Source organism: Pseudophryne corroboree, chromosome 1 (assembly GCF_028390025.1).
Source record: "Pseudophryne corroboree isolate aPseCor3 chromosome 1, aPseCor3.hap2, whole genome shotgun sequence".
Classification (NCBI taxonomy): Eukaryota; Metazoa; Chordata; class Amphibia; order Anura; family Myobatrachidae; genus Pseudophryne; species Pseudophryne corroboree.
In genome coordinates, this window is record NC_086444.1 from 782,046,957 (window position 1) to 782,067,903 (window position 20,947).

The 20,947-nt window shown below is 37.8% G+C and overlaps 1 protein-coding gene across 1 annotated transcript in view; it reads left to right on the forward strand.

The window, feature by feature from the left end:
* LOC134945135 (rho GTPase-activating protein 17-like) overlaps window positions 1-20,947 on the forward strand; it is a 127,018-nt gene that overhangs the window by 20,623 nt on the left and 85,448 nt on the right. The window lies entirely within an intron of this gene.

The following is a 20,947-nucleotide window of genomic DNA, read 5'->3' on the forward strand; positions in this document are numbered from 1 at the left end:
TCTCCTCCCATTTCTCTTTCTTCCTATTTCTCCCATTTTTCTCTATTCCTTTTACTCCCATCTCTCTTACTCTCTTTCACCCATCTCTCTCTCTCTCTTCCTATTCCTCTCATCTCTGTTCCCATTCCTCCCATTTCTCTCTGTCTGTCTTTCTTCCTATTCCCTCCATCTCTGTCACTTCCTATTCCTCCAATCTCTCTCTTCCTATTCCTACTATCTCTCTATTTCTGTTTCTCTGATCTTCCTTTCTCGCTTCCCCTATTCCACCCATTTCTCTTGCTCCCTATTCCTTCGATCTCTCTCTCTATCCATATTCCTCCCATCTCTCACTCTCTTCCACCTATCTCTCACTCTCTTCCACCCATCTCTCTTCCTATTTGTCCCATCTCTCTCTCTCCCTCTGTTCCTATTCCTCCCAATTCTCACTCTCTTACACTCATCTCTCACTCTCTTCCACCCCTCTCTCACTCTCTTCCTATTCCTCCTATCTCTCTTACTCTGGGCCTAGTTCAGATCTGATCGCTGCGCTGTGTTTATTTGCTGTCTTGCGATCAGATAGTCGCTGCCTACAGGGGGAGTGTTTTTTCGTTGTGCAAATGTGCATTCCTATGTGTAGCAGAGCTGCTAAAAATCAGTTTGTGCAGTCTCTGCGCAGCCCAGGACTTATTCTTCCAGTGCAATTGAATCTTGTTTATCGGGGACTGAGCTGACGTCAGACACCCTCCCTCAAAATGCTTGGATGCGCCTGCGTTTTTCCGGACACACCCTGTAAACGGTCAGTTGCCACCCACAAATGACCTCTTCCTTTCAATCACCTTGCGTACGTCCATGCGAATGGATCCTTTGCACCATCCCGTCACTGACCAGCTATACCTAATGTAGCTGTCCGACGCATGCACTTTGCGGTGCATGCGCAATTAGTATCTGGTAGCCTGCTGTGTGAACACACACAGCAGCGATCAGATCTGAATTACCCCCCTCTTCCATCAATCTCTCTCGCCATTCCTGTTCCTCCCATCTCTCTTTTTCTTTCTCTATTCCTCCCATTTCTCTTTCTTTCTATTTCTCCCATCTCTCGCACTCTCTTCTACTCATCTCTCTCTCTTTCTTCCTATTCCTCCGATCTCACTCTCTCTGTCTTTTTGACTGCAGAGAGAAGAAGCTACAGTAGAAGGGGGCAAGCCAAATGCAGGAATCAGGAAGACCATGCAAAGTTTTAGTGCAATACTTTAGGGGGAAGGTATGGACACTAGAGGGGGTTGAGAACACCACACTATAGAAAATATGAGAGGAAAATATTATTATTATTATTAATATTATCATTATTAAGGTGGCAGTCATTTTGTTCATGTTGCTGACTCAACAATATGGCCCCAGATCTTAAAGTTTCCTCCTCCATTTTGACAGTGTCATACTTATGGAAATATGCCAATAGTCAATGAACAATTCTTTTATTAACACAAACATTTTAGAACTCCTGTTTACCCTGTCCTCGTTTATAACCAATCACCACAACAAAATATTTTTTTTATATATCCACAAAAAAGAAAAGTGGTTAAGGTAGGTGCTAGCTATGCCCTCTTTGAAGAACACCCCACAGCACAGGCCACCACACCATCCAGACCACACCCACACAGCACTGGTCATGCCCCTACATTTCTAGTAACACCCCCACATCACTGGTCATCCTCTACAATGGTAAACAATAAGCCCTTCATGAATTTCAGCTCCATGCCCCTGTGGACCTTAATCTGGCACTTGGTATAAAGGTAGACCAGGTATTAGTTCCACGGAAACAGGATCAGTTGGTATTAAGGATGGAACACATGCATCTATGGGGTGGCCATGTAGGGGAGGAGAAAACTCTCCAGCGCATACAGTTAAGATTCTTTTGGCTGGGCATTCATGCTGCAGTAAAAACATATTGTCAGGAATGCACAGTGTATAGGAAGACAGTGCCCCGGCCAGGGTTTAGGGCATTCCTACTTTCCCTCCCTGCCATTTCTGTGCCTTTTGAGAAAATTGGTATGGACCTGACAAGGCTGGTGGAAAAATCTGCTTGAGGGCATCAATACATACTAGTGGTAGTGGATTTTGCCACCAGATACCCGGAGGCCATACCACTACGTAATATGAAATCTAGCACCAATGCCCGCTAACTACTGACACTGCACACCTGCCTGGCAATACCAAAAAAAGGTCTTAATGGACCAAAGTACCATTTTTGTCTCTAAACTAATGAAGGATTTGTGCTGACTGTTAAAGGTAGATAGGATTACTACCTCAGTTTACCATCCACAAACCGATAGCCTGGTAGAATGATAAAAAGATGATAAAAGGGCAGTGTCTGAAGAAAAGCAAGATTGGGACTTACTCCTACCCTATTTAATAATGTTTGCAGTTAGGGGCTTAGTCCTTTTGAACTCCTCTATGGGATGCAACCTAAAGGGATTAGATCGGTTAAAAGAAGGGTGGGAACAATGTTCATGCCAAGAACCTAACATATTTCAGTTTGTGACTCAATTGAATGGCCATTTAAGGACGATTGTGTCACTCCTGCATGAGCACATGGATAGGTCCCAACTGCATAAAAAACATAGTTATCACTTGACTCCGGTCAGACGTTCTTTTTACCTGGAGATAATGTACTGGTTCTGGTACCCACCAGCGAAAGTAAATTCTATGCTCAATGGTGAGGCCCTTATGAAGTCACAGAGGCAATGGGATATGTTAATTATAGGGTTCGACTGGAAGGTAGAAGAAAGAAGGTACAAATCTACCATGTAAACTAGAGATGTGCGGCTGGCACTTTTCGTGTTTTGTGTTTTGGTTTTGGCTCTAATTCCACTTTCGTGTTTTGGTTTTGGCTTGGTTTTGCCAAAACCACCCTTTCGTGTTTTGGTTTTGGATCTGGATGATTTTTGAAAAAAACATAAAAATGGCTAAAATCACATAATTTGGGGGTAATTTTGCACCTACGGTATTATTAACCTCAATAACATTAATTTCCACTCATTTCCAGTCTATTCTGAACTCCTCACACCTCACAATATTGTTTTTTGGTCAAAAGGTTGCACCAAGATTGCTGGATAACTAAGCTAAGTGACACTAGTGGACAACACAAACACATGGCCCATCTAGGAATGGCACTGCAGTGTCAGACATGAGGGAAGATGTAAAAAAAAGGCCACAAACAGCACCTCATGCAAAGATGTAGAAGAGGTGCAATGAGGTAGCTGTATGACTAAGCCAAGCGACAGAAACAATTGGCCCATCTAGGAGTGGCACTGCAGTGGCAGACAGGATAGCACTTTTCAAAAACTAGGCCCCAAACAGCACGTCATGCAAAGATGTAGAAGAGGTGCAATGAGGAAGCTGTATGACTAAGCCAAGTGACACAAACAATTGGCCCATCTAGGAGTGGCACTGCAGTGGCAGACAGGAGGGCACTTTTCAAAAACTAGGCCCCAAACAGCACCTCATGCACAGATGTATAAGAGGTACAATGAGGTACAGTTGCTGTATGACTAAGCCAAGCAACACAAACAATTCCCACTCGAATTATACAGCAATATCACTGGAATTATATGGCAATATCAGTGGAATTACTGTATATGGCAGTACCAATGGACATATACGGCAGTATCACTGGAATTATATGACAGTACTACTGGACATATATGGAAGTGTCAAACAGGATGGCAGTTTCAAAAAATAGTCCCCAAACAGCACATGATGCAAAGAAGAAAAAGAGGTGCAAGATGGAATTGTCCTTGGGCCCTCCCAACCATCCTTATGTTGTATAAACAGGACATGCACACTTAACAAACCAATCATTTCAGCGACAGGGTCTGCCATACGACTGTGGCTGAAATGACTGGTTTGTTTGGACCACCACCAAAAAAGAAGCAATTAATCTCCCCTTGCACAAACTGGCTCTACAGAGGCAAGATGTTGACCTCATCCTCATCCTCCAATTCCTCAGCGCTTTCACTTTATACATCCCCCTCCTCACCGAGTAATAATTCGTCCCCACTGGAATTCACCATCACAGGTCCCTGTGTACTTTTCAGAGACAATTGCTGGTCAAGGTCTTCTTGGGGGAATTTATAATTCATTTTGATGAACATCATCTTCTCAACATTTTGTGGAAGTAACCTGCTACGCCAATTGCTGACAAGGTTACCGGCTGCACTAAACACCCTTTCAGAGTACATCCTGGAGGGGGGGGGGGGGCAGCTTATGTAAAATAAAGCCAGTTTGTGCATGGGCCTCCAAATTTGCCTCTTTTTCCTGCAAATATATGTACGCACTGTCTGACATGCCTACTTGGATGCTATCACTCATATAATCCTCCACCATTCTTTCAATGGTGACAGAATCATATGCAGTGACAGTAGACATGGGACATGCTGGAATTTGCCCAGATGTAATGCACGCACAATATTGGTGGCGTTGTCCGATATCACAAATCCCCAGGAGAGTCCATTTGGGTAAAGACATTCTGCGACGATGTTCATTTTCGGGTGCCAGTCTGGATGCCAGATTCAACCTCACCCTTCTACCAACCCCTGTACCACAATTTGCTGCCCATCACTTGCTAAATTATATATATATACAGGTATATATATATATATATATATATATATGTTGTAATGACAAAAAAATAGAATAATCTGGCCTTTATCAACTAGGTTTGCCCCCCCAAGCAAGTGCTGCCCCTAGGCACGTGCCTAGTTGGAAATGTGTTACTGTCAGTAGCCCAACAGCTGGATCCTGGCCACCAGTATGCCGGCAGGGAGGCAAGCGCTAAAAAGCCCCAACACGCTGCGGGCACGATGGCTCGCTGCACTCGCCACAGGTTTTATTCTCCCTTTATGGGTGTCGTGGACACTCATAGAGGGAGAAAAGCCTGTGTTGTGCGCATATTCAGGTGGCGGTATTTCACCGCTAGTTGGGATTCCGGCGCCGGCATAGTCACCTCCAGGATCCTGACTAGCGGTATTGTAACTGCTTCCCCTCCAAAGCCCTGGCTGTCAGCAACTAGACCCTCCTCCCTGAGTGGAGGGAGTGCACCAGGTGCTGACAGCTAAAGCTCTGTATCTGAGCATTGCACGAGCAGCATACCCAGTACAGGTTGAGTATCCCATATCCAAATATTCCGAAATACGGAATATTCTGAAATACGGACTTTTTTGAGTGAGATAGTGAAATCTTTGTTTTTTGATGGCTCAATGTACACAAACTTTGTTTAATACACAAAGTTATTAATAGTATTGTATTAAATGACCTTCAGGCTGTGTGTATAAGGTGTATATGAAACATAAATGAATTCTGTGAATGTACACACACTTTGTTTAATGCACAAAGTTATAAAAAATATTGGCTAAAATTACCTTCAGGCTGTGTGTTTAGGGTGTATATATAACATAAATACATTCTGTGCTTAGTTTTAGGTCCCATCATCATAAGATCTCATTATGGTATCTAATTATTCCAAAATACGGAAAAATCTGATATGCAAAATACCTCTGGTCCCAAGCATTTTGGATAAGGGATACTCAACCTGTACCACTCAGGCTTAGTGCTTGCCTACTATGAGCAGCATACCTACTTATAACAAGAGGGCCAAGTGCCCAGCACCCCTTGGGCTAATGTCTCCCTACTGTGTGTGGCATCCCTACTTATAACAAGAGCACCCCTTGGCCCAGTGTCTCCCTACTGTGTGTGGCATCCCTACTTATAAAATAAGGGCCTTGTGTTTGATCAAAATTAAGTTATTCCCCCCATTTTATGTATGTTATGCTGTCACCTAAAGATATTCAATACATTAATTTCCTCTTTAGGCAAGGGGGAAAAAACATGCATAGGATTGATCAAATTACAGCAAAATATCTACAGTGCAGACATTAATTTCCCTAATGTTCTGTGATATTCTCACTCTCAGGTAGTTCAACTGAGATATTTTCAAGATTGGTTACACATCAGGAATATTATTCCAACACAGATCTATACAGGGAGTTTTTACAGTGTGAGGACTTACACCTTTTTATATCTCCACCTTTTTACATCTCCACAACCAAGAAGTCCCTTTCCATAATAAAGAGAACACGTTTCTATGGTATACCAAGAAAATATGGACTTGGATGAGGCATAAACATAATGTTAATGCACATAAATCATTATATCTCCCCTTCTTGGAAATTGCAATATTTGGTCAATCACCAGACTCAAAAGCCATCTGCTCAATTCAAGACATCACTCCAGCTCCTCTTCAATCTAATCTACCATAGGGCTCTCTGCAGCCAGCTCATGACCAAAAATATAAAATGGTTGGTGGGTGTGGGGCTATGATGAGGCAGGCACAGATTGGCCCGCTGTGAGCATCTGTTTTCAGGGTCAGGGAGAGCCGTGATTGGCTCACTGGCAGAACCTTGTTTCAAATACTTCCTCCTGATTGGTGGGCCCTAAATCCATCTGGGTTCAAGCTCACCATACTCAAACCGCGGCAGTGATGGAGCTCCATGTTTTTGTGGTTAGTACCTTGAGGCATGCACTAACTGCCTTCATCTTGTCCACTATCAGTCCCTAAAGAAACCAAATAGCTTTTATTTTGAAGATGGACATTTTCTTTGCCTTTAGTAGTACAACCTAAAATATTAAGAGATACAGCTGCTTCATAACACGTTAATGGATTTTTTTTTAGGATATAGTGAAAAACTTTTTTAACTTTATTACCTCCTTTTACTCAATCAAACAATCATTAACCTTATTACCTCCTTTTACTCAATCAAACAATCATTTTTTTATTATCTGTACAAAACATTAAACAATGCATTTAAAGTGAAATTATGTTGTGAGTCTAACAAGACTTATAGGATTGGAGAATAAAGAAAAAGAAGACTCTTGTTTGGGTGCACTCTTTATATTTTCATTCTAAAGACAATATTATAGTTAATAAATTAAGACTTAACTTTTAATAGTTCTTCACATAAAAAAATCATCAATAAATGAGATTAACATCCAAGAATGCTGCAAAAATGTAAACTTGTAACGCCATTACTATTGGGTTGCAGCAAAAATGTTTGCATATAGAGATGAGGAAAATTCATACAAAGGAATTTTTTTCAAATGAAGAAATTTCTGAGACAATTTTGGAGGATGAAGATTTATCTTCAATTCTATTTAAGCTAGAGAAATCCATGATAAAGGAAAATCATCTTTGGTGGGAGATAATTACTTTAGAACATTATTTTACCCACCAACTTATTCCAAAAGGTCTCAAAATTTTAAAAAGACCTTCCTTTGCTAATAAAAATGAATCTTTTGAAAAAGAATGGGATTCTATTTTAAGCAATTGTAGTTTGGCTCTGATAGAATTAATTATTAGAAAAAGAAAAAGTCATTTAATAGAAATCAATAGAGAAATAGAAAAACTAAGGAACCAAATAGAACCATGTATTGATATGGAGGATGTAAAAGAAACAGAGAAAAATATTTTACGAAAGCTTGAAAAAGACACCAGAGAGCTTAAAAAAAAGAAACATCAGAGGGATTTGAAAGATAAGGAAATAGGTATAATAAAGGATGTTTGGCATAATCTGGAAACAAAAAATCAAATCAAAATACAACAAATGAAGAAAAAAAGCAGGGAAACAGGAGAAAACAATCCACATATAATAAGTTGACTAGAAAAGGATCTAAATATAGTATGAATAAAAGACACCATTACAATGATGAACGAATGAATGAATCTACCCATTATAAGGATAGATATCGGGAGGAGACAAATGTATAATTATCCAAATAGGAATGTCTTTAATCCCAGAAGGAAAGAAGTAGAAAGGTTCAATCTAGTCACTAGGAATAGGTTTGAAAATCTAGAGAGAGAGATAGATGGGAGAGAGATGAGGGACCCACACCATCTTTTTTAAGGTGGGACACATGGACCCCACGGAGGGAGTAATAATTGTAGAGAGTTCAGATCCCACAAAAAGATCCCAAAAAAGAATAACAAAAGATGTAAAGAGGCAGGGGGGGCCTAAGAAGAAAGCAAAAATGAATCAAGATATCCCCAAACCCTCTATCTGTAAGGAAAAGGAGGCCAATGTTAAAACTAAGATCTTCAACATTAGTTCCCATATATTAACAATGGAAGAAGAAAAAGTTATTTCAAAAGGTTTGAAGTTTGCCCTTTCATCTACTCCCAACCCTTTTGATATTTTTGTGTACTTACAAATATTTATTAGAAAGATTAGTATAAAGAAATTCTTTCTGAATAAACAAACAACTACTATAGAGGAAATGTAAATAAACAACCAAACTAAATTCAAACCAAGATCCAAATTTTATCCAAAGCATGTCAAGGGGGGAAGGATAGATTGTTTCAATTCAATAGTGTTGAAAGAGATAAGAAAAATAGAAAAACCAAGAAAATGGAACATTACAAAGAAAGAAGTAATGGCCATAAAAACATTAACAGAAAATAAAGAATTGATAATAAAACCTGCTGATAAGGAGGGGTTGGGTCGTTTTAATAAATAAAGCTGATTATATTACAGAAATAGATAGACAACTGAATGATCAGGAAACATAAAAGATTGAAGGGAGATCCAATTGGTAAGATCATAAAAGATCTCATAGATTTAACTTTAAGAGCAGTTGAAAAGGGGTTTTATATAAAGAGGAGGCAAATTTTATAAACATCAATGACCCCACAACCCCTACAATGTATATTTTACCTAAGATTCACAAAAGTATGACCCAACCCCCAGGTCATCCTATTATCAGTGGAACGAATAGTTTTACCTCAAATTTATCTGCATTAGTCAATTTCTATTTGCAACCACTTGTAACAAAGACCGCATCATATATAAAGGATACAGGAGATTTTCTAAGAAAAGCAAAGGATGTGAAATGGGATCAAAATTGCACTTTAGTAAGTGCTGATGTCAGCACCCTGTATACAATAATCGAATGGGAAAAAGGGAAAGAAGCAGTGAAATTTTTTCTAGAAACTAACGAATATTCGGATATTCTTAAAGATTTTATAATTGAATCCATTGGTTTTATATTAATGGACAATTATTTTTACTTTAATGGTTCCTTTTATTTACAACAAAAGGGCACGGCCATGGGCACCAGGTTTGCCCACAGTTATGCAAGTTTGTTTATGGCCCATTGGGAAGTTTTATCCATTGATGGCATGAGAAAAATGGGGGCAAACCTGGTGTCATGGTGGCGTTTTATAGATTATGTGTTTTTTATCTGGCGTGGTGAAGAGGAATCTTTGACAAATTTTGTGATTTTTTTAAATTCCAATGTTTGCAATATACATTTGACTTTTGTTAAAAGTAAGGAAAGTTTAACCTACTTATATCTTGAGGTATATATACAAGAACAGCATGTATACACCAAGACATATAGAAAGGAAACAGATTCCAGTGCATATATAAATAAAAAATAGCTAGATAACATTCTTTTGGGGCAATTGAAGCGTTTAAAAAGGAATTGCACCGATGAGGATGTTCTAGAGGTTCAATTTAAAGAAATGTCCCAAAGATTCGAAGAAAAGGGCTATACAGTTAATAACCTCTCAAAAGCTAGAAATCAGTTAAGCCAAGTCAAAAGAGAGGATCTTCTAAAGGAGAAAATGAAAATGAAAAAAGAAAATTCACCATATGAATGGGCATTCATAACCCAATATGGGTCACATTTTAAGAAAATTGAAAACATTTTTAAGAAAAATTGGAGAATTTTAAAGGATGAAACAGTTCTGGGACAATCCATGCCTGACAGACCCATCTTTATTTCTAAAAAGGCTAGATCTTTAAAAGACAGATTAGTTAAGAGTGGTTTGCCAGAAAACACATCAATAAGAAGTTGCACTAAGGGTTTCCACCGGTGTGGAACGTGTGTAATGTGTAAGGCCACCACCGAACAGAATATTGCCAGGAAAATAACGGAGTTTGAAGTTAATGGGAAAAAATATAAAATCAACAATTTCATTACCTGTCATTCCAAAAATGTTCTGTATATGTTGGAGTGTAGTTGTGGACAAATATATGTAGGGAAAATCCTCCCGAGCTTTAAAAACTCGGGCGGCTGAACACATATATAATATTAAAAAAGGTCTTATAACACACCCTCTATCAGAACATTTTTGTTAAAAACATAATAATAAAGTAGATCATATAAAGTGGTTCATAGGGATCCAACAGATAAAATCTAATTGGTGAAATACAAATATTGAAAATACTCTAGCACAGGGAGAAATGAGATGGATATTCAAATTGAATACATTGAAACCAATGGGACATAATGCTGATTATGAATTAAAATAGTTTTTAGATTAAATTATTTATATATATTGCTTGATTACTGCTATTTCCTTATATGTTATGATTAATTATTTTTTTTCTTCTTTATTCATACAATCCTAAACTCACCTTGAGAGCTTTGGACACCTGCTGGTATTTTTTGTATCTTTTTGCCTCAATGCCATGAATTGAATGCCTTCCCCGTCTGATCAAATTTCTGATTTACCCTGCTAATATTTGTTTAACATCTGTGAAGCTGTGCATTTAGGTGACACATGTGAATAGGTATAATAGGGTATCAACTCCAGATTAGCCTACTTATTGTGGTAGGTTATTTAGTCTGGTAACTGCTTGCATAGCTTATGCAATTTTGATTTGAGATATCTAATACTGGTAATATCTTCAGGACTGTGGAAGTAAGAAGTCATCATTTATATGTAGAGTTTTTTCCTATGACTGAAACAGGTTATTATCATATGTGTATTTGTATGTATGTATATAATATATATATATTTGCTTTCAACACACATCACACTGCCCTAATTATATCCTGCTTGATTGATTTAATCTGCATAAACTCTTTTCATACAGTACGGATGGTGTAGTGGTTAGCATTACTGCCTCACAGCACTAAGGTCATGGGTTCAATTCCCACCCCACCATGGCCCTAACTGTATGGAGTTTGTATATTCTCCCCGTACTTGCATGGGTTACCTCTGGGTACTCCGGTTTCCTCCCAATATCCAAAAATATACTGGTAGGTTAATTGGCTACAAAATAGATAGGTGTATAGATTGCGCAGATTTGTGTCATAAAATGGTTACAAAAAATAAAAACAAAATAAAGGAGTGTAACTTCCCTTTTGTTTCTTTTATGGGATGGGCAGTAACTTCTCGGGTGCCACCATATAATGGATAATCTGAACTGCAAAACAATGATCACACAATAGTGCAGACATCCAATTCAAAAAATATCAAAAGGGTTTTTTTATTAAAACATTCACAGTGTGTCAATATATTGGAAGCATTGTACAAATCTTAAACTTGAAGAAACTTCTACTGGATTCTCCTGATGTTCACCTGGGCTTTAGACTGAAACAGAATAAGGCGAAGCAATAGTGCAGACTCCCATTCAGGGGGAAATAATTTTTAATAAAAATGCACTCACAAACATAAGAAATTTAAAAGCATGTAATAACACTGGTGATAGAGATGACTGTATACTCATCGATCCAAAAGGTCCACAGAGTTCCGGATACTCCAAAGGAACAAATTCAGGATCAGGTCTACACCTCAGTCCACCAGGTAAAAAAGCAGCCACACCGCTTAATGCATTTCGAACCCTGCTGGGTTCTTCCTCAGAAGCGTTTGTGGCTAATCAACATTACCAGACTTTTATAAACATCTACTTAATTAGAAATGTCCATCAGCTGTATCCAAATAGGCACACTCCCGCTTCAGCTTTCAAATTTTCGCGGGGGTGATGGTGACGTGATGTTTCTCCAATGAGAGAGATTCTTCTCCTTCCATTTCCGCCAACGGCGGACAGGACATGACGTCATGCGTGTCACCTGATCGTGTGCGTTCCACACACAAACAATTATACGGGGTGAGCTTTCACGTTCCCCTCGTCAACGTCGGAAAGGAAGCGCCGCCCCTCACACATCTCGTGATAACATGATCTCCTTTTCATGCGGAAGTGTGCGTTCCAAATCATTCTCTATCGTTCAGGACAGTGCCACGTTCATTATATATATGTGTCCATTTCCACTAGAAAAATGAAAAAATCCCTAAGGATTTTCATTTATGACACAAATCTGCGCAATCTATACACCTATCTATTTTGTAAACAGTTGTATATTGGAAAATTGGTGGATTTTTCTAAGGTGTATATGCTGCATTTTTATTGTCTGTTTAGCGCAAAACAACACAAATTAATTCTTAGGTTAATTGGCTCCCAACAAAAATCAACCCTACCGTGAATGTGTCTGTGTGTACATGTGGTAGGGAATATAGATTGTAAGCTCCACTGGGGCAGGGACTGATGTGAATGGACAAATATTCTCTGTACAGCGCTGCAGAATATGTGCGCGCTATATAAATAACTGGAAATAAATAAATACCACTGTGTTGGATGCTTAATTGTTTAACTCTTGAACAATCCTTTGGACCAACTACATCTCTTGATCTACAATTATACCAGATATTTATAAAATTCTCCTACCCACTGTCACTTAAACACTGGGATTATATCCTATTTGATTATTGATTTACAAAAGTGAGCACACTATTTTAGAATTTGAATTATGATATACACATTTGTGTAGACACACTATTTTTTCTTTCTTAACTCATTCACGATTCAGGCGGGTGAAAGGGGGAACAAGCACAACTGTCTAACGTGGACAGCAGATCCACTACTTTTCTTCTTTTCATACCTCCTAAAAAAATGTTTCCTTCTTTTTTTTTCCCACCCCTCCATCGCAATATTTTTTGTCCATATTCGCAGAGTTCTTTTCCCCTCTTTATCTTTCTTTTTCTGATTGGCTGGGGTGTTCCCATTCTCTTCACGGGCCAATCAATTTCTTATTTCGGTGCACTCTCAGTGTGTCTGTATAATCGGCCATATTTTCCAACTACCATACCCCAAAGCGTATGCCCAATCTCTTCCGATCTTGGAAGCCAAACGGTGATGGGCTGGGTCAGTACCTGGATGGGAGACCTCCAGAGAAAACCTGGTGGATTAGGAAGGCATTGAAAGGTCTGTCAGACAAAAACACTAATAGCAGTATCACCACTTGGACTCATTTCTTTTCTAAATCCACATACAATATACATTAAGAAACAACAATTAATGCGGACAATTGTGATATACCTGTATAACTGTCATGATAGTAATGAGAATCCAGTGAGTGGGTTTTCCCTCACACCGATTGACCCTCCAGGGTCTCATTAATACAAACTGGTTTTGTACTGATCCAAGACAGATGGAAGTAGAATTACTGGTATCTACTCTTCCGTCTCAAATTATCCCATATGTTTATGGATCAGAACATTTTTTGTTTTTAAATTTTGCAGCAATCTTGGATGTTAATCTCATTTATTGATGTTTCTTATGTAAAGAACTATTAGAAGTTAAGTCTTAATTTATTAACTTAATATTGTCTATAATATTTTCTTTAGAATGAAAATATAAAGAGTGCGCCCAAACAAGAGTCTTCTTTTTCTTTATTCTCAATACCTGTACTTTTTCTGACTCGGGGTGCACTGCCAAATGGACATAAACAGCTAATTAATTTAGCAACTTAGATTGTCCACAGTAGATAAAGAGCAGCTTTCTATCAAACTGACAGGTACCACACCCCCTTTCTCCTGGGGCACGCCCCCTTTAATATTAAATGATAGTGTTTGATATCGCTTTATATAAAATTTAATATAAAATTTATAGAGTTCGATATTAAACTGTATTAAAAAATAATGGCTTTGAAAAGATTGTCACGTAACACCAGTCTAGATAATGGCTTTGAAGTTGTAGCCCATCATAGAAAATCTGACAGATAATCAGCAAGTTATTATGTTAAATACACTGCTGTTAATATTAACTTCAGCACAACAGCTAAAAGATCATGCCATGTCACACATGGTACTGATTTAAAAAAGCATACAAAATGGGTTCTCACAGCCCCGCAGTTAAAATATCATGCCATGTCACACATGGTTCTGATTGAAAAAGCATACAAAATGGGTTCTCACAGCCCCACAGTTAAAATATCATGCCATGTCACACATGGTACTGATTTAAAAGCATATTGATTTTAATGACCATGACCATGCATTCTTAGATGTACGAAAGAATTTCTTAGATGTACGAATCTGACATTCCAACAGTTAAAATATCATGCCATGTCACTCACAAAATGGGTTCTGACATTCCAACAGTTAAAATATCATGTCATGTCACACATGATATGGATTTAAAAAGCATATTGATTTTAATGACCATGGCCATGCATGATTAATGATGACAGAGCAAATTTCAAAATATGCCTGATGGACTCCAAGCATGTAACAAAAACATCTGGTGTTAATCTCTGCAAAAGAACATTAGCAACACCTACAGGTCTATGTATTGCCTCAAAATTACATCTTAATTTTAAACAGGGCTGTAACACGCTATGATGTGATTATTTATATATATATATATTATTTTTTTATTTAAAAACACAATAGTTTAAATAGAATCGGCTTTATTGAACATGTGTACTCACGCACACTAGGGATTCTTTGTGGTACAATGCATCGCTAAGCAGCAACATGAATGTGGGAATACAGGGTATAAGAAGGGTAAAAAACGTGGCAAACATTACAAACATTACACATATGAGTTCATACTGCGCATTGCAACTATACAATAGACTCGACATATTAGACATATTATGCATGTATGCCTAAAAACGAAGGCTGCAATGGCAGAGCAGAATTGTGGCAGCCATCCACGGTGTCAACTAGAACTCAAGCAATACACATAATACAGCAGGGAAAATTATAAGTATTTGGTATATTTTTTAAGTGCGGAGTACAATGTTTAAGAATCCGCTAACAGATTCTATTTTCATTGTAACTGAAAATAAATATCATACTTAATAAATTATACGTCCAAAGTGTATATGTTTAAAATCCCCGCCCCTGCCTCTTGGAAATGTGGGACGGCATATCACAGGTTGGTGGGGGCCAGTTGGCTCATAGCCATGACTATAAGAATGGGACGCAGCTCTGAAGCGGGACACAGCTTTGAGAAGGAGTTTCAACTGAAGTTACTTTGCTATACACACGCACAACATCATGGTAAGTGTTATTATTACTCTAACTGGTCTGTGATGTGGGCAATGCCTTGTAATTATTATTATTATTATTATTAATAATATGGATCTAATGCTTGGGTTGTGAGGGGGGTAAAATTATTATTATTATTATTATTATGGATCTAATGCTTGGGTTGTGAGGGGGGTAAAATTATTATTATTATTATTACTATTATTATTATCATCATTATGGCGCTAATGCTTGGGTTGTACTGTGGGGGGTGGTAAAATTATTATTATTATTATTATTATCACTATGGTTCAAATGATTGTGTTGCGTTGGAGGCGGTGCATTTTGGAAATGCATTTAAATATATATATATATATATATATATATACATATATATTTTAAAGTATTTACATTTTAATCTAGATTAAAAGAACACTGGTGTTAAAATGTAAAAATAAATAAATTATATATATGAGAACAGGAATAGGAGTATTAGCGACCGACAGTGTCTAATAAAATTAAATAGGTATGAAGAATTTGGCAGGATACGTTTTATATAAAAAAAGCTGAAGTATATTTATTTATTCACAAAATACTAAAACAGGATGGGCTAAAAATTATAGACATAAGTTATTGTGGAGGCTACACATTAGTAAAAACTAGGGTAACACACAATAAAATGCATGATAAAAAAGGATATATATAATGAGTAAAAAAGTCACTAAAAGCATAAAACTTCTAAGATAAGAGAAGGTTTGCTTATCTTAAAAATGGAGGGTCAATAGAGGTACGGCCAATGCGTTTCGTCCATCAGACTTCATCAAGGGGTCATATATATACAATTTAACGGTGTTGTATTATCATTATTATTATTATTATTATCATTATGGCTCACGCCGTATCATATTTTACAAATATGGTTGTGAGGTAGGCATAATTGTTTGTGGCTTACTGATGGATGTTTAAATATGTGGTAATAGTGCCATCTAGCGGCGCATTTTGGAAATGCATTTAAATAAATATATATATATATATATATATATCGAAAGAAGAGTGGAGGGCGCAGGTGTAAGTAAAAGTTTTACAATTCCATTTATTAAAAACAAATGCTCACATACATCTCAGTTTAAAATGGTGCGTTCCGTCTTCCATATATCAATCGAGCCCCGGAACCGCTCTCTCCCATAGCCGATCCTCCGTCTCTTTGTTAGGAATCACGGGTATTATTCGTCCTTTCACTGGGACCAAGACCAGGTTCTGACAGTCTGTCACCAGCTCCACAGGCCACGCGCAATGCGTTTCGTCAATGGACTTCGTATGTAAGATGTATGTGAGCATTTGTTTTTAATAAATGGAATTGTAAACCTTTTACTTACACCTGCGCCCTCCACTCTACTTTTGTTACATGTGCATTGGAATTAGTGGCTCTAATTCCTAAACGGAGGAAGCGGCAGCATACATCACAAAAAACGGGACACAGGACTTTACAAAATCTGCTGGATACGTTAAAAGGAAAGTGTGTCTAATGCGCAGCATTATTATTGAGATATATATAGATATATATATATATACACACAATGTAATGGTATTGTATTATTTCATGTATATCGTTTGAAGACAGATGCTATAGTCTGTCTCATATTATACAAACATTATATTTTAAAGATATTTTAACGTATCTACATTTAATATAGTTTAAAAGAACACTGGTATTAATCGTATCTCATTTTCATTATTGGTTCAGCGACAGATAATGCAGAACATCACCAACAAAGATAACGATATGTGCACATCCAGTTCCGAAGATGATGTTTTACCAAATTATCAAATGAACCATGGTAAGCTATGTCTATAAATACCATTGACACGCTTTTATTTTATTTTTTAAAGTTTAAATAGTACGAACTTATAGCCAAGTCCTACAATTTGTTAATTTTTACTTATTTTTAAAACTTTAAATAGTATGAGCGTACAAGTTGGATAAAAAATTGTTAATTCATTTATTAAAAATGTCATTTCTCACAATTAAATGATAGATGCCGCAAACACAGAGAGTTTCAATGATGTTGGAGGAAATCCATTTGGTTCAGATTACAATGTCGTACCAGATTTCACTAACATGCTGGAATTGGCTCCTGGCTGTGAGTAACATGTAATAGCTTATAATAATAATAATAATAATAATAATAATAAAAAAGATTTATATTTTAAAATAAATTAAAAATAAACCTTGAACCATTGTGCTGATTTGTTGTTACCTGTACATACTTTATGTTCTCAATAATACAGATCTATTTCATGTTATTCTAATTTTATACTGTATGTAATAATTATTATTATTTATTTAATTGTTTTTTTATTTTTTTCACCGGCTAAAGATTCCACGATAATGGATGATGCGACGGCTGACTGTATGCTGCGGGACATATTGAACAAACCTGAATATTGTCACAACACTGCTATACAGACCGGCAATGCGGCTGATGAGCAACCGTTTTTTCACCGATCGACAGGGGGCCGGGCTCAAACATTCGAATATAAAGCAGGTGTGTAATCAAACGCTATTATATGGTATATTGTTATGCAGTGACTTAAATGCTGATTTACGTGTATCTGTGTTTATATTAATTTTACAATATATGTAATACAGATGATGCTGTAGCAAGACGATATGATCCAACGATACCAGGAGGCCATGATACAGTCGCGCAAATACACAGACCTAGTACAAGCAGGAAAACAACATTTCGCACAACCATTGCTGAAACAGAGAACCAGCAATTCGCCACACCGTCGATCGTACATAACCGACTAAAGGAGAATGCTAGGCCATCGGTTATGGGGATGCATCACGGCTGTATCAACCCGAACAAACGCAGGCCGGCTCGACCAAGAACGAATGAGAGAAGTCATAATTCAGCATTTACCGATCTTTAAAGAAAATTGTCGTATTCCAAAAATGATACGCCGCAACGGAGAAGGATCGCGTTACAAACTGTATCAAGCGTAAGTAACAAGGGCGATGTAACATCCAAACACACATCATTTGACACTGCAGACCGGGATGTCGCTGGAAATACAAAGACTGTAAAGGTTAAGAGGGCATCGCGCCTCTCAAGAATGAAAGTTAAGCAAATGTTGCAATTCGATGTAATCATAATTCCTGATACACAGGTTTGCGCTGAAACAGAAACACGACACATAGCTGGTAGTGGTGTGTTATCAAATATTGACTCAAGAAGTAATGTTAAGCATTTGTCGCAATCCGATGTAATCATAATTCCTGATACACAGGATTGCTCTGAAACAGAAACAAGACACATAGCTGGTAATGATGAGTTATCAAATATTGGTGATATAAATGCTCAAGAATTTATTATTCCCTGTGTAGAGTCAACGACACAAGAACAGCAGAATAGTTCTGATGAAGTGTTATCAGCTGTTGCAGGAATTCCTGGTAATACTACAATGGTTGATTGGGTAACAGCAACGCCCAATATTTTTACAACGGATGCAGGGGCAAACGCATCGGAAGATGCGTGTGCACCGGCGCACGGGATAGCGCCCGACATAGTTGATGGAAGTCAAAATACAGAACAAGTAGGCCAAGATGCTGAAATACAATTTTACGCGTTGTTGGGTAAGATACGGGAAGATGTTGAGAACATGGGGGTAAAAGCCGGGTATTTGTTAAAACACATTAAAGGTGTGAGCCACGGGGTTAAATGTAAACAAGACATTGTTAAAGATGTTGTTGAGACGTATATGAATGTCATGTCAAAATACATAGAGCGGTCATTTAAGACAACTGAATTTATTAAATCCCACATACATCATTTTGCAGAAATAATTGAAACTGAACCGTGACTAGACATGTTAGGCAATGGTTTGAAACATGTTTTAAATTTAAATGCCTGTAAAAAAACCCCACAAATTAAACCTTGTGTAACATACAAAATCTCACAGTTATTCCGACGTGCAAAGGTGAAACAGGCTGTAACAACATTAACCAGATTGAGAAAGCGCAAATTTCAGGCCAACCATTCGGTGTATTACGGCTCGACACACCGTGGCTTTGCGTGATGCTTCTTATTAAATCTAACATGTTGGAACCTGGTACAGCGCTTCCTTTGTACAGAAACTCCCCTTTACTGTTCCAGTCTGTGATGTGTTTAGAGCGTGTCATTTTACTCAATAGTATTTCACAGTTTTTTTTATACCGGGCATTAACACCGCTCAAAAGCTCATGATAAACAGCATCGGGCGCAACAGGTTGTGTCTTGTTATTTGATTCATCAACAGATTTTGCAACGTGGGATAAAAGAGCTAAAGTTGACATTTCACTATCAGCCTGTTTACTCAACACCAGATACCTCGCTTTGCTTTTCATATTCTGATAAATCGTTTTTCTGTAGTATTTTCACGATCTCTACATCTAGACCGTGCGTGGCTCTTTTACGTATGTCGTCGCTGTTCGGTTTGTTATGTAAACAGTCTATCTGATTCTGAGGCACGAGATACATTTTCTCAGCGTACTCCATCAGCGATTAGACAATAGTCCTGTAATTAGCGGTATAGCAAAACCAAGCAGAGAACCGATAAAACCACCCGACTGTTTAACCAACCTCTTCTTTTTTCCAGTGGCACATTACTTATTACAAAGTGATTTTATAAGTTCTCGCTTCTTTTTAAGGTAGTTCAACTGTCGTTGAGACAGCGGTATTTTACCTTTAAGCGTGTTGAGCGCTATCTCACAAATAGCCATGACTAAATCGTTTGAAGCGTTGGATAAAATAGCGTTTCTTTGGGTTGGTGTTGCTTTAATTAACGTTTTTAAAAGCGCAAAATTACGTCTTATCCATCCCGACATGTTCACCATTGTTAGAATGACAACGAATGACTAAAGGTTGTACGGTTATAGCTTTATAGAACCACGCTTCTTAATGACAAAACCGACAGGTGTGTCTGGTGGGAATAAGCCGCTTCGTAAACGATAATCGTCAAGAGCGTTGTTTCTTAAATCAACCAGTAAATACCCATAAGGGGCCTCCGTCGTAGATTCATAGGTTTCGAGAGAAAAAATTATGTTTTGATGGGTTCATTTGTCTAGCCAGAAAGCCCACCTGCATTTTATCCCTGGGGTTTTTGAACAGGACCATATATTTTGTGTTTAAATGTATAGTCCTGCTCTTTTTACCTTGACAAAATATGTTTTGGACAAGGTAAAGGATACTGAGATTACAATGGTGTACATACTTTGTGAAAGCTTTCTAAACCTCAGAATTATTACTAGCAGCGTCCATCAGATCATCAATCACTGTTAAATTAATCTTATCAGGGGGAAAAAGTTGATCATCGCTAAAATACTCTGGTAAACCCTCTATAAAACGCGTACCGGGGAAATCACGCTGAAATTGGTCATATATAGGCTGCCAACAGTTGTAAAACCAAACAACATTATCAGGTACATGAGGCTGCAACAGCGTTTTCACAAAATAACTTTTACCCGAATTGGACGGGCCCGCTAAAATACAGGAGAAGGGGTGCTGAAATCTGGTGTCCATCTTAATATCCGAATGGCAGTGTTGTGAAGTTGTCCGTAAGAGACCGTTTAGTATAAACACACCTTTGCGTCTTCTGCAAAGTACGCGTCTCTATCTGCCAGCACTTTTTCACACGTACTATACCGGGTTGACGGATCACAACCTTTTTCTGGTCGTCGCCTTCGGGGTTTAAAGGATAATCTAAGACCAGTTCTTTCAGACTGTCAAAGTTAACGTGCTGCGCATTATCAACATTGAGCGTTATAGCTTTAAC